The sequence below is a fragment of the Haliotis rufescens genome, unplaced genomic scaffold (genome assembly GCF_023055435.1).
Source record: "Haliotis rufescens isolate VD_foot unplaced genomic scaffold, xgHalRufe1.0.p SCAF_13, whole genome shotgun sequence".
Classification (NCBI taxonomy): Eukaryota; Metazoa; Mollusca; class Gastropoda; order Lepetellida; family Haliotidae; genus Haliotis; species Haliotis rufescens.
Window position 1 is genome coordinate 265,549 of NW_025963813.1, and position 10,273 is coordinate 275,821.

Here is a 10,273-nt window from a genome sequence, read left to right on the forward strand (position 1 = left end):
TATTGAAGTATCGAGTAAATACCGATCGACCTTCTTGTGGTTTGAAGTATTTCAGTCACAAAGAGTCCTATTAACAAGTTTACAGGAGAAAAAAAACCGAAAGAAAACCGAAAGTTCACATTTATTCATGTCACCAGAGAGCTTGGAATTTTGGCGCTTTTCTATATACAACTGTGACGTCATATCTTTTGCGTCACAATGGGCGATATGACGTCATAATGGTGACGTGCGATGTAGAGCGAAAGCCTTGCAAAGCTTGCTTTGTTTTCTTTAGGGATGCCCACCTCATGTTAGCTTACCAAGTTGCCGTGCTTATATACTTATAATGCCTGTCATATGTTCGAGTGAAGTATTACGGTGTAAACAAACTGCTTGAGTATACATGTATACGGCACAATATTTTGTTCGGTGATTCCGTAATTCAGATCGATAACCCACTCAAAACACTGAACTCAGCAAATACACCAAAGAGTTCGCATTTTATTAAGTCATGGTAGAATGGAGATAAACATACTGTGTTTTCAATGTAGAGCTAGGTTACCTGAAGATTTAACCCCGCGTTCGGTTCCAAATTCAATTTAGCGGGGTTAAATCTTCAGGTCACCTAGCTCTACATTGAAAACACAGTATGTTTATCTCCTAATTAATGTTTCCCGGACTGCACTAACTATTGCTCTCCACGAGATGGAATTTCGATACATTGCGCGGGGCGATGACAAAGCAGTTTTCAGGGGGAAATATTCCATCCTGTCTGAGGTCACATTATTTCCGCACTATCAGTCAGGGCTTCCAGATCATTTACCTTGATGAATCATTCCACAGACTACATGTGGCTATCAAACTAAAAGCATCCATGGTAGTGTCAACGCGTATGTTGACGGGGAATTGTTGACGGGGAATTGGCTCTTGTGGGAATCAAGGACAAAATTGACATTACTGTCCCGGAACGTTTTATCCACAACATGTATACAATAAACAACAAATACACAATGAGCGGAATACCTGCTCTGACAACACAAACACAGCGATGCGCGGACCTTGGCAAAGGCAAACATGAGGTGAGCGGAGCTCCAGCTCAGCCTCAGGACGTTTACACATATTAAAATTGGAAATTGTGAAATAAGGGAATATTTCAACTAACGACCAGTATCTTTAACCTGCCAATCATACGTTTTCTCACTTCCAAACCTACGTTTTGAAGCGGCTCACTTCCAAACCTAGGTAACGAAGCGGCTCACTTCCAAACCTACGCTTTGAAGCGGCTCACGTCCAACCTACGCTCGCTACAAAATGGAGGTTTTGATAATCCTTGCTTCAAAACAGAGTTCCATAGTTGTCAGAAATAACACTTTCAAGAAACACGTGATCAAGCTGTTTATTTGCACCACTCGGTTAACTGAAGTGGATCATTACGGAAATGTATTCTCGCCCAAATGTGCTGACCGTTTTCTTGTCCTCATCTGGTAACTTGGTCAGTGCCTCGTCCGGACGCGTTTTCAAAACTGGTTTCCACCATTTTTTCTTAACCGTCATTAGGGCAGGAACGTCAGCTTCCTGGGCGCCACACGCCCTCTTGACATTGCACGCTTCTGTGACCTTAAAACAGTAATGTATGCAACATTATTGGTCACAATAGATCATTACATGATCACCTACTTACGAGTCAAAACAGTATTCGCTGCATTAAGCGCCCTCGGCCCTCACAAAATAGTCACAAGGGGCATGACAACCTTGTTTGTCTTTTTCGCATCAAAATTTAATTCAGTTACGGGCGATTTATTTTTTTTGAATAAATGTCCGAAAGGCGCTTTTAACGGCGACAAATCGTACAAAATAAGGATAATGATCCCATAATAAGGTGAAAAAGTTGTATCCTATTTTGCAGAAATATTTTTCTAAAAACTAAAGTATACGTACTAGCTTAAAATCTAAGCATACGAATGGCTCAAGGCGGCTGCACGTCATCGCTGTGCAAGAGTAGCTTTGTAAAACACGGACATAGTGGCCCTGTAAACAGAAAAAAAGTTTTATCTGTTTCTTTGCATACGAGTTGTTCGTTGACATCTGCCTGATGTGGACAAGCTGCTGCTCTGGCCCGCAGAGAATGGTTTGTCTTTTCCCCTTCTATCCCTGCTGCATTGGAGATGCGTCTTTCCCCCTTCTATCCCTGCTGCCTTGGAGATGCGTCTAACGGTTTCCTGTAGCGTGTTGTGGCTGATTTAGGCGACATAAAACCAGCTTTACGTTGGGTTTTTTGATAGGTGTAAAGTGCAACATATCAGCGTTCGTCTGTGAGGTAGGAAAACTGAAATAATAAAATCTCATTAGGGATTCCGTTGGCAAATGACACCTGAATGAAATGATGACGTATAAGTACTTCCGATTGGATATGGAAATGATATTTAACCTCAACCCAGACGTTATTACGTGGCGCACGAGACAGACGAACTGTGCTCTGACGAACGTGCAAATGCTGACCTCAGTCGGAGAGACCACCGAGAAGCACATGATATAACCACTCTGCACTTGTTCAGCCAAGCTACAGGCCGTTTTCCTTGTTTACGAGAGAGTACACCGATAAATACAATGATAACAATATAACACCCCAACTTAATTACTTACTAAATAATCCTTCATAATATCCGCGATTTTCAGGTGTCTCAGCTGTTCCAGCGCGTCGTACGCATGCGCTATAACGAGGAGAAGTCATTATTTGTTAACTGTGTGAATCGCACGTAAAATAGCACGGATAATTCGACAACCTATGAAATATGACACTTTTAGGCGATTGTGGGAACATGAAGACGCTGTATGTGGTTAAGCAATGAAGATATGTAGGGCAAGACAATAAGTCAAAGGTTCATCATAATATGTATATGAGGACAAACGCACTGCAATGTATTTGCTTTTTTAAACTGAAATACAATATTTAATATATTACCAAAAGGATGCAAAAACCGCATGTTCATTGAAAACACTTATATTAATATTATAGGGAACATAAACGCAATAGAAAATTATACGAATATTGTTTAACCTTTATCATCACCGTAGCACTATATTTGCTTACCATCTGTCAGTGCCCTGTAGTTGTGATCTGAATATTGACACAAAGAGGTCAAACTGAATTACCACAATCACCACAATATCTGTCATTGTGTATAGACCAACCTGTAGTTGGGTGCGGTGTCCACACGCTAACACATGTTGATATATCATAGATTTCATTTACAACTGCTAACAATACAAGAAACTGCAAAATAGGAATTGTATTTTTTCCTAATTGCTGAAAATATCTACATGTATAAATATTGAGACAATGTACACAATAAATCATTTCCCCATATTATTCAGCGTTTCCAGTGTGTATTAACCACCTACACTCTTAACGTCTACTGCATTTGCCAAATCAAACGTATATTGACACGTGTTTAAATTTATTACAAAGACATTTTGAATATACTCTTTAAAAAATATAAATTATCATATATTCATAAACATTAATTTACCTCCATAAATCAAAGTGTTCTTTAAATTAAGACCGTAGCAACATTTCTGAATGTTATTAAATCTTGTCAATATTGTTTCAGATTCCCCAAGCTGGTCCTTTGTTAGTACAACAGTACAACTACTACTACCTTCCTCGGAAGCTGCATTTGCCACTGAAACAGATTATAATTTATGAAAACTGTGTGTGTTGTTACAAGTGCATATGTTGTATATATCCATACTTACCTTAAGCTAGTGTGACTAGTGCATGAAAACAAACAATAAGGTAAAGAATAGTTATTGTGGACATAACACAAAACGACATCAGAATCACATTTATCTGTATGAAAATGTCATCATGTTATAGGTGAGGTGAGGTGAAATTGGGTTTAACGTCGCGTCCAAGATTATTGCACTTATATAGCGACGTGCATGTACGTGTGTGTGTTTGTGTGGCTGCTTGTACTAGTCCGGACTGATGCCGATTTATAATGCTAGCTCACTGAGATACCATGCCGCAGTTTAACATGAATACCCCACTCAGACACAGTATACCGACTCCGAGCCGACCAGTCCTTGTTTTAGCCCCTTAATGCCGACCGCCAGACAGGGTAACAACAAGTACCATCTTTTAACGTCTTTTGGTATGACGCGGCCGGGGATCGAACCCCGGACCTTCCGCTCTACCACAAGACCACGAAGGCGGTCTCATCATGTTATAAATACATAATTATTATTATGGAGATAGCGATCATTAAAATCTTGCCAATGTTAAAGACCTAAACTAAAGTTATTTTATCCTTGGTGTTTCAGATTCTTGAATACTGTTATCCCATTATACCCCAGGTCCAGAGATCAAAGAGCAACTTGTTCTAGGCAATTGCAACTGAGGTAAATATAACATTTCACTTCATATGCACCTCTCAACGTGAATCCGATATGCATGCCCTGATGATGTATGTTTAGTAGTTGACTTAAAATATGTATGATTATAATACATATTCAATAATACATTTTGCAGTTCATGGATTTCCCACAACTAAACCAACTTGGCTTAAATGCCTTTATCGCTTCGCCAGCATCACATAAGCTGGCGCGCCTCAGTCTATCAACAATAACAAATGGATTAATTAAAGAGCTATAATGGTTGAAGCCAAATTGGGGCACTTTAAACACTTGGCCCACTATTATATGCGGTGGGAAGTACGTGCCAAGTACGTAGTACTTACACCATGTACAGAAAGTGTCCAAGTCGAGTTGACTAAACCCAGAACTCAATCAAACTTAGTGTCACAACAATCAAGTAGGGATATTAGGTTTCCCCAGATTAAGATGCAGAATTTGTTTGAGGAAAACAAAACCATGAATGCAGAAATAAATAATGTTCAAAAGCAGGTAAAGAAGATAGATGAAGGCACAAGTTATTTGTAAATGAAATAAGGTAAGTATTTACCGAAAGAGACTTTTGAAACTACAAAAAAGAACAAATGAAAAGGTGAAAGGTTCTCTACAATGTTAACAAACACAGACCTTTACGCAGAAATGCACAAACTGCTGTAAGTTGCGACAGGATATAGAGAAAACTATTTGTGAAGAAAACATGTCGAATGATGTCACTTTCCACAAAGGCATGATCTCCGTTAGGAACAGTAAGAACTGTAGGAGTGACACTAAGATGTGTGTTTTGACTCTTCTCTCGGAAAATGTAGGGTATGATCACGTCCATTACGTCATGAAGAGGTTGGGGAAACCCACGAAACGGGCTACAAAATACCGCATTAGCGATACCCAGCACATCGACTGACATTAACAATCCATGAAAAAAACACAAAAACACACATCGTTGAAGAGGTAGACATTCACAAATATACATAATCTACATGCTCAAAGACTTTTAGACAGCCATAGAGACACCAAACCTACCCAAATGTAGTTATGAAAGCCGAGGCACACCACACAGACACAACATGCCGCCATTGCGTTGCAGCTGCGCATAAACGGTAGCGACATATACCTAAAAAAAACGGAAAATAAACATGCACATACATTTATTTGACGAATGTATGGAAGGTGGATCTTGACATAAGATTAGTTATGCACGATTTTGAAATAAGAAACAATGCCAAAACGAAACATGAAAATGAGGCGTCGTGACATTTAAAGTCATTGATTGGTTACAAGAAATACACAATTGATTGAGACCATATAAAAGGGGCCGAATTGGGAACAATCATTCCCACTCAACTCAGCAACATGGAATGCGGGACGTTCTCGGGAAAAAATTACCAAAATTCATCATTAACTAATAAATAGACAAACATTTGTTGACGGAAAAACAAAATCTGTTCTGCACTGCCTGTGCTGATCATTGCCGTGATTTTATTCTCACTGAACATTCAGAAAGTGTCACATCCATCATTGACGACATCAACAACGGCAATGTACTCAGATGGAACTATCAGCCATAGCATCAGCTACTGGCAATTGTCAACATGATGCAAGGAGGCACGTGCCATCACATGTTTATCTCTTGGAGATTTCATGAACTGACGGCCCAAAATGGCTAAATGACAGAAATCATATAAGCACTGTTTTCCTAAGGGGATTACTACAGGATGGGGATTGTAACAAAAAGACACTGTCAATGATACTTGTTGAACAGTTATTGTTATGCTGCTGTTCCTCCCCTTTCCTTCATGACCAATGTTTCCATCCATCTCTGTACTGTCAGCAAACATGCATGTCAGTTAAATTCTAAATCATCACCATCAGGCTCATACCCAACCATTTGCAACTGGCTGAATGAGCAAGCATCCGCTTGCCCCACTGGTTATGATCTCATTACATCTTTGGACAATAACCAGGTTTTGGCCAGAAAATTGCGAGTAAGTGTGAAAAGCACCAACCGCCTGAGCTATGTGACGACACTTATCCACATTACCCCGTCCCAGGACTATGTCCTACAAACACAGCCTCAATTTTCGCCATTCGTGTTGCTAAACATGAGCCCCGATATCTTAAATGTGACGCAACAGGTTTATGATTCAAACATAGATGATTGTAAGAACTAACACAGGAAGAAGTTCATTGAAGAACATCTTAATCACGTGTTCGACCAGCAAACGCATGATGTGAGCATCACTGATATGTTTGATTCTGTACCAGTCACATCACCAAGGCCAACCCCGCCGAACCCAAAACTAAAGGGAATCGTAAAGGTAAGGGCGAGGGTAAAGCTACTTCCAAGGTTACCAATAATGTTACAGACAGTAAACATGCCTCATCATCCACACCACATTACACTGATGTCTTGTGGAAGCGATGGCAGTGTGAAATTGAGAAAGGTTACAACAGAAGTAAACAAATTGATGTTGGCAATCCTGTTATGGTGAACCTATGTTCTTACAAAGCTGTTAAGGAGGTCATGGGTTCGATCCAAAAACAAACAGTAGACGAGACTCCTCGTTGTTGGACAGTGATTGGTTGTGACGGTCTTCCAAACAACCTTGCTTCCAGATTAGTGACGGCAGAGTTCACATGCGACGAATCACTATCTGGGAGTTGGGCCTGTATGGAGCATCTGAAAGCTGTCCACAACAAGGATGTTTCTGAGGTTACAAACCTTTGGAAATCTACGCCTCGTCCCTGGTCCTGGTCATAAAGAAATTAACAGGGAAAAGGGGTTGTTTAACCTTCTGCGGGAGGTATTATTGAAAGACATCACCCACATTTTGCATTATAGATCCCCTAAAGCAATGGCCTCCTGCAAAAATGCCTCTGACCATCACAAAGCTTGGCAAATGGTTGAAATCCTATTATTTGTCACAAGACGTGAACGTCTTGTGCAATATGTCAGGGCGTGTATAATGTGTCGCAAGAAACCTGACTATCATTCATTTACAGAATGGGTAAATACAGTCACAAACCCCAATGTCAGGTTCCTCACAGACATGTTCACACACGTTTTCACCCTTTACCTGTCCCGTGGCTAGTCGTAGGGCTGATTCACGTTTGGCAAGGGAGGCCTACCTGAAATGCAGTGAATTGTTTTTCAGACTGAACATGTATCATTACCAGGAGGTAGCCATTCGTGAGCTGCACACATACGTGAATGCGACCAATGCTGTCAAAGACTTCTTAGACAAAACTACTGCCATGACCAAATCTGGCCATGATAGCAAGGGAGAGGGAGGTGACTTCATTTTGGAGAATTATTACCGCAAGATCAAGATTCGGAAGTCTCCTGGCCTCCCTACATCTCACAAAAGGGAGACCATCTGTCGCAATATCGACAATTTGGAACAGGTACATAAACCAGTGAACATTCGTACAAACACCTCATTTGAAGTTTATACTGTTATGTGAATTATCAACATTCGCTCATACGTCACTCATAAATGCCACGACATTTTCTTACGGTATAGCCATACTTTTTCTTAATTCGCTCATAAAAGTATTGGTTAACGGCAAGCAGATCTTCATAATAACACAAATGGTGTATTTAGGCGATAAAACCACATGTGCGTTTTCAATATTAATGGTGTTGACATTATCATCACTCCGATTTAATGCCTCCAGTGAACATGCACAATAAATAAATACTCATATATTTATAATTGACACACTCGTGGTGTATATTATAACATTTTCAGGCAAGATCACACCTAATGGATCTCATTGGTGCTGAGATGCCCGAGGACTATTTTGGATATGACGTCTGTGAAGACAGTGAGGTAGGACAATGGCGCACAGATACCCGTGCATCTCAAAATGTGGCTAATCCCCATGCACAGCTTCCACATGTCTCACCGTCTAACAGACCTTTGGATGCAGGGCTCGTGCATTACGCCAGCACCTGCAGATCCACTAAGAATGAGTACTTCCGCCAACTGGACATTGGCATTCAGTTTGGAAAGTTCCACAAACTCCACCCCGTTTTCGTTCTGCCAGGGGATAGGGATCATTATTCACTATCCACTAAGACGAAAATGGAACAATTTGTAGACAGTTATTAATTAGCAGTGTCTTCAGTGTAAAAAGTACTGCTAACAGCTTCAGTAGCAGAGCCATTAGTGATATCATTTGATTATGACGTCACGGTAACCAGTGACGTCACAATGGTCTGCCAAGCACTGTGATGTAATTTCATTGCAGCGATATCTACAGTGTAGATATATAGAATACTAAACTTGCTCCCGTGTAATACCAATTTTATGAAACGAGTGAATAGTTCTGGTATCTGACGAGCGAAAGCGAGTCAGATACCACAACTATTCACGAGTTTCATAAAATTGGTTTTACACGAGAGCGAGTTTAGTATTTTATTTATTACTTGTCATTTATAATGTTTTTAGAATTATACTGTTGAGTGTAAATAGGCTGACACCTACACGATCCATGGCATAATCCAATTGAGTTTAACAGAATAATACTTCAAACAATCAAAAGTTGAAACGTATGAATTTAATATCATACAATGGTCCACCTTTAGAATTCAGGCGTTCGTCCCACAACATGATCGTAGTGTTAAGGCTATCACAACTCAAATAATTTAACTTAGACTAACGACTGTCATTGCGCTAGAGTACGATCGCCTTGTGGATGGGGCCTTGCACCTCAAAGTTTACAATCACGTCACAATACCCGATGACGTAATTTGTTGAATTTTGTTGCAAGATCCATCGGCGAAACAATGCCATGTGACGTCAGCCTAGCAACAAGGTTGCTGGGGTCATCGAGTGTGCATAAGCTCCTCCCAGTGATCTATCATCTCCACACACAATGTCGTTGAATACGCCAAGGGATGTTGAGAGCTTTCAATATTTGTTCGTGAAACGTGTTCCGAGAGTACATAAGCACGCGTTTTGGTATTACTCAATGTGTAATAAAGCTGTATGTTTATTAAACGGGTGATCTCTTCACGGGCAAGTAATAAATCGCTTGATCTCATCCAAGCGATATCTCCTGTGATGTAATTTCATTGCAGCGATATCTACAGTGTAGATATCGCTTGATCTCATCCAAGCGATATCTCCTGTGGGAGCCAGTTTTGGATGATAAATCATATTAAGTGACTCACTATGATATTTGATGTGTACGTACCAAATACGAACTCTTGCTCTTTCTATTTTTTTCTGACTAAAAACTGTATATATCCCTATTTATACTTATGATGGTAATATTTTGGGCAACGTTGAAAGGGGGAATTCCAGAAAAAATATTAATAGACAATACAGGTACGGGACCAGTTGGTGTACAGTTTTGAAGTTTGCACGAGAATGGTCAAACAAGCCTGAAACCGAAACAAATTTCGTTTTATAAAATAGCACAGCATGAACAGTTTCATAAACCACGGTATTAACTTTAACTAATTTCTTTCTCGTGCTCCATGCAAATGTTTTCACCGAAATGTAAACCCTTTTCTATCCCGGAATGGGCATAACTGTACCTGAAATATATATATTATTGTACATCTAAACTACTCTCTCATGTAACTATCAAATTATCAAGTGGTTAAAATTCAGTGCAATACTTACAGTGGTATCTGCTAATCAGATATGAGGCAACCCACATCATTTTTTTACCACATGCTGAATGTGTTTTCGTCTCGTGCGATCCGTGTTGATACTTCATTTATACCCCTGCAAAATAATACCGGGCATGTCATTTCCGGTTCGTCTGATTCTTTTAATTAATTAAAGCCGTTATGATTTACGCATCCAAACAAATACATGTTACGTGCGATCTTCCTGTTTTATTACAGTTGTATTTATCATACCTTTAT

General features: G+C 39.9%; 1 long non-coding RNA gene across 2 annotated transcripts; it reads right to left on the reverse strand.

The window, feature by feature from the left end:
• Nucleotides 1–1,357: 1,357 nt before the first annotated feature.
• Nucleotides 1,358–3,663, reverse strand: LOC124148616. Of its 2 annotated transcripts, XR_007220312.1 has the most exons (4): nucleotides 3,071–3,663; nucleotides 2,623–2,690; nucleotides 1,918–2,305; nucleotides 1,358–1,596 (listed from the first exon to the last, which is right to left on the reverse strand). It is a non-coding gene; the product is annotated as an uncharacterized LOC124148616 (long non-coding RNA). The 2 variants fall into 2 exon arrangements; XR_006862987.2 differs by having other exon boundaries at nucleotides 2,623–3,663.
• Nucleotides 3,664–10,273: the final 6,610 nt, after the last annotated feature.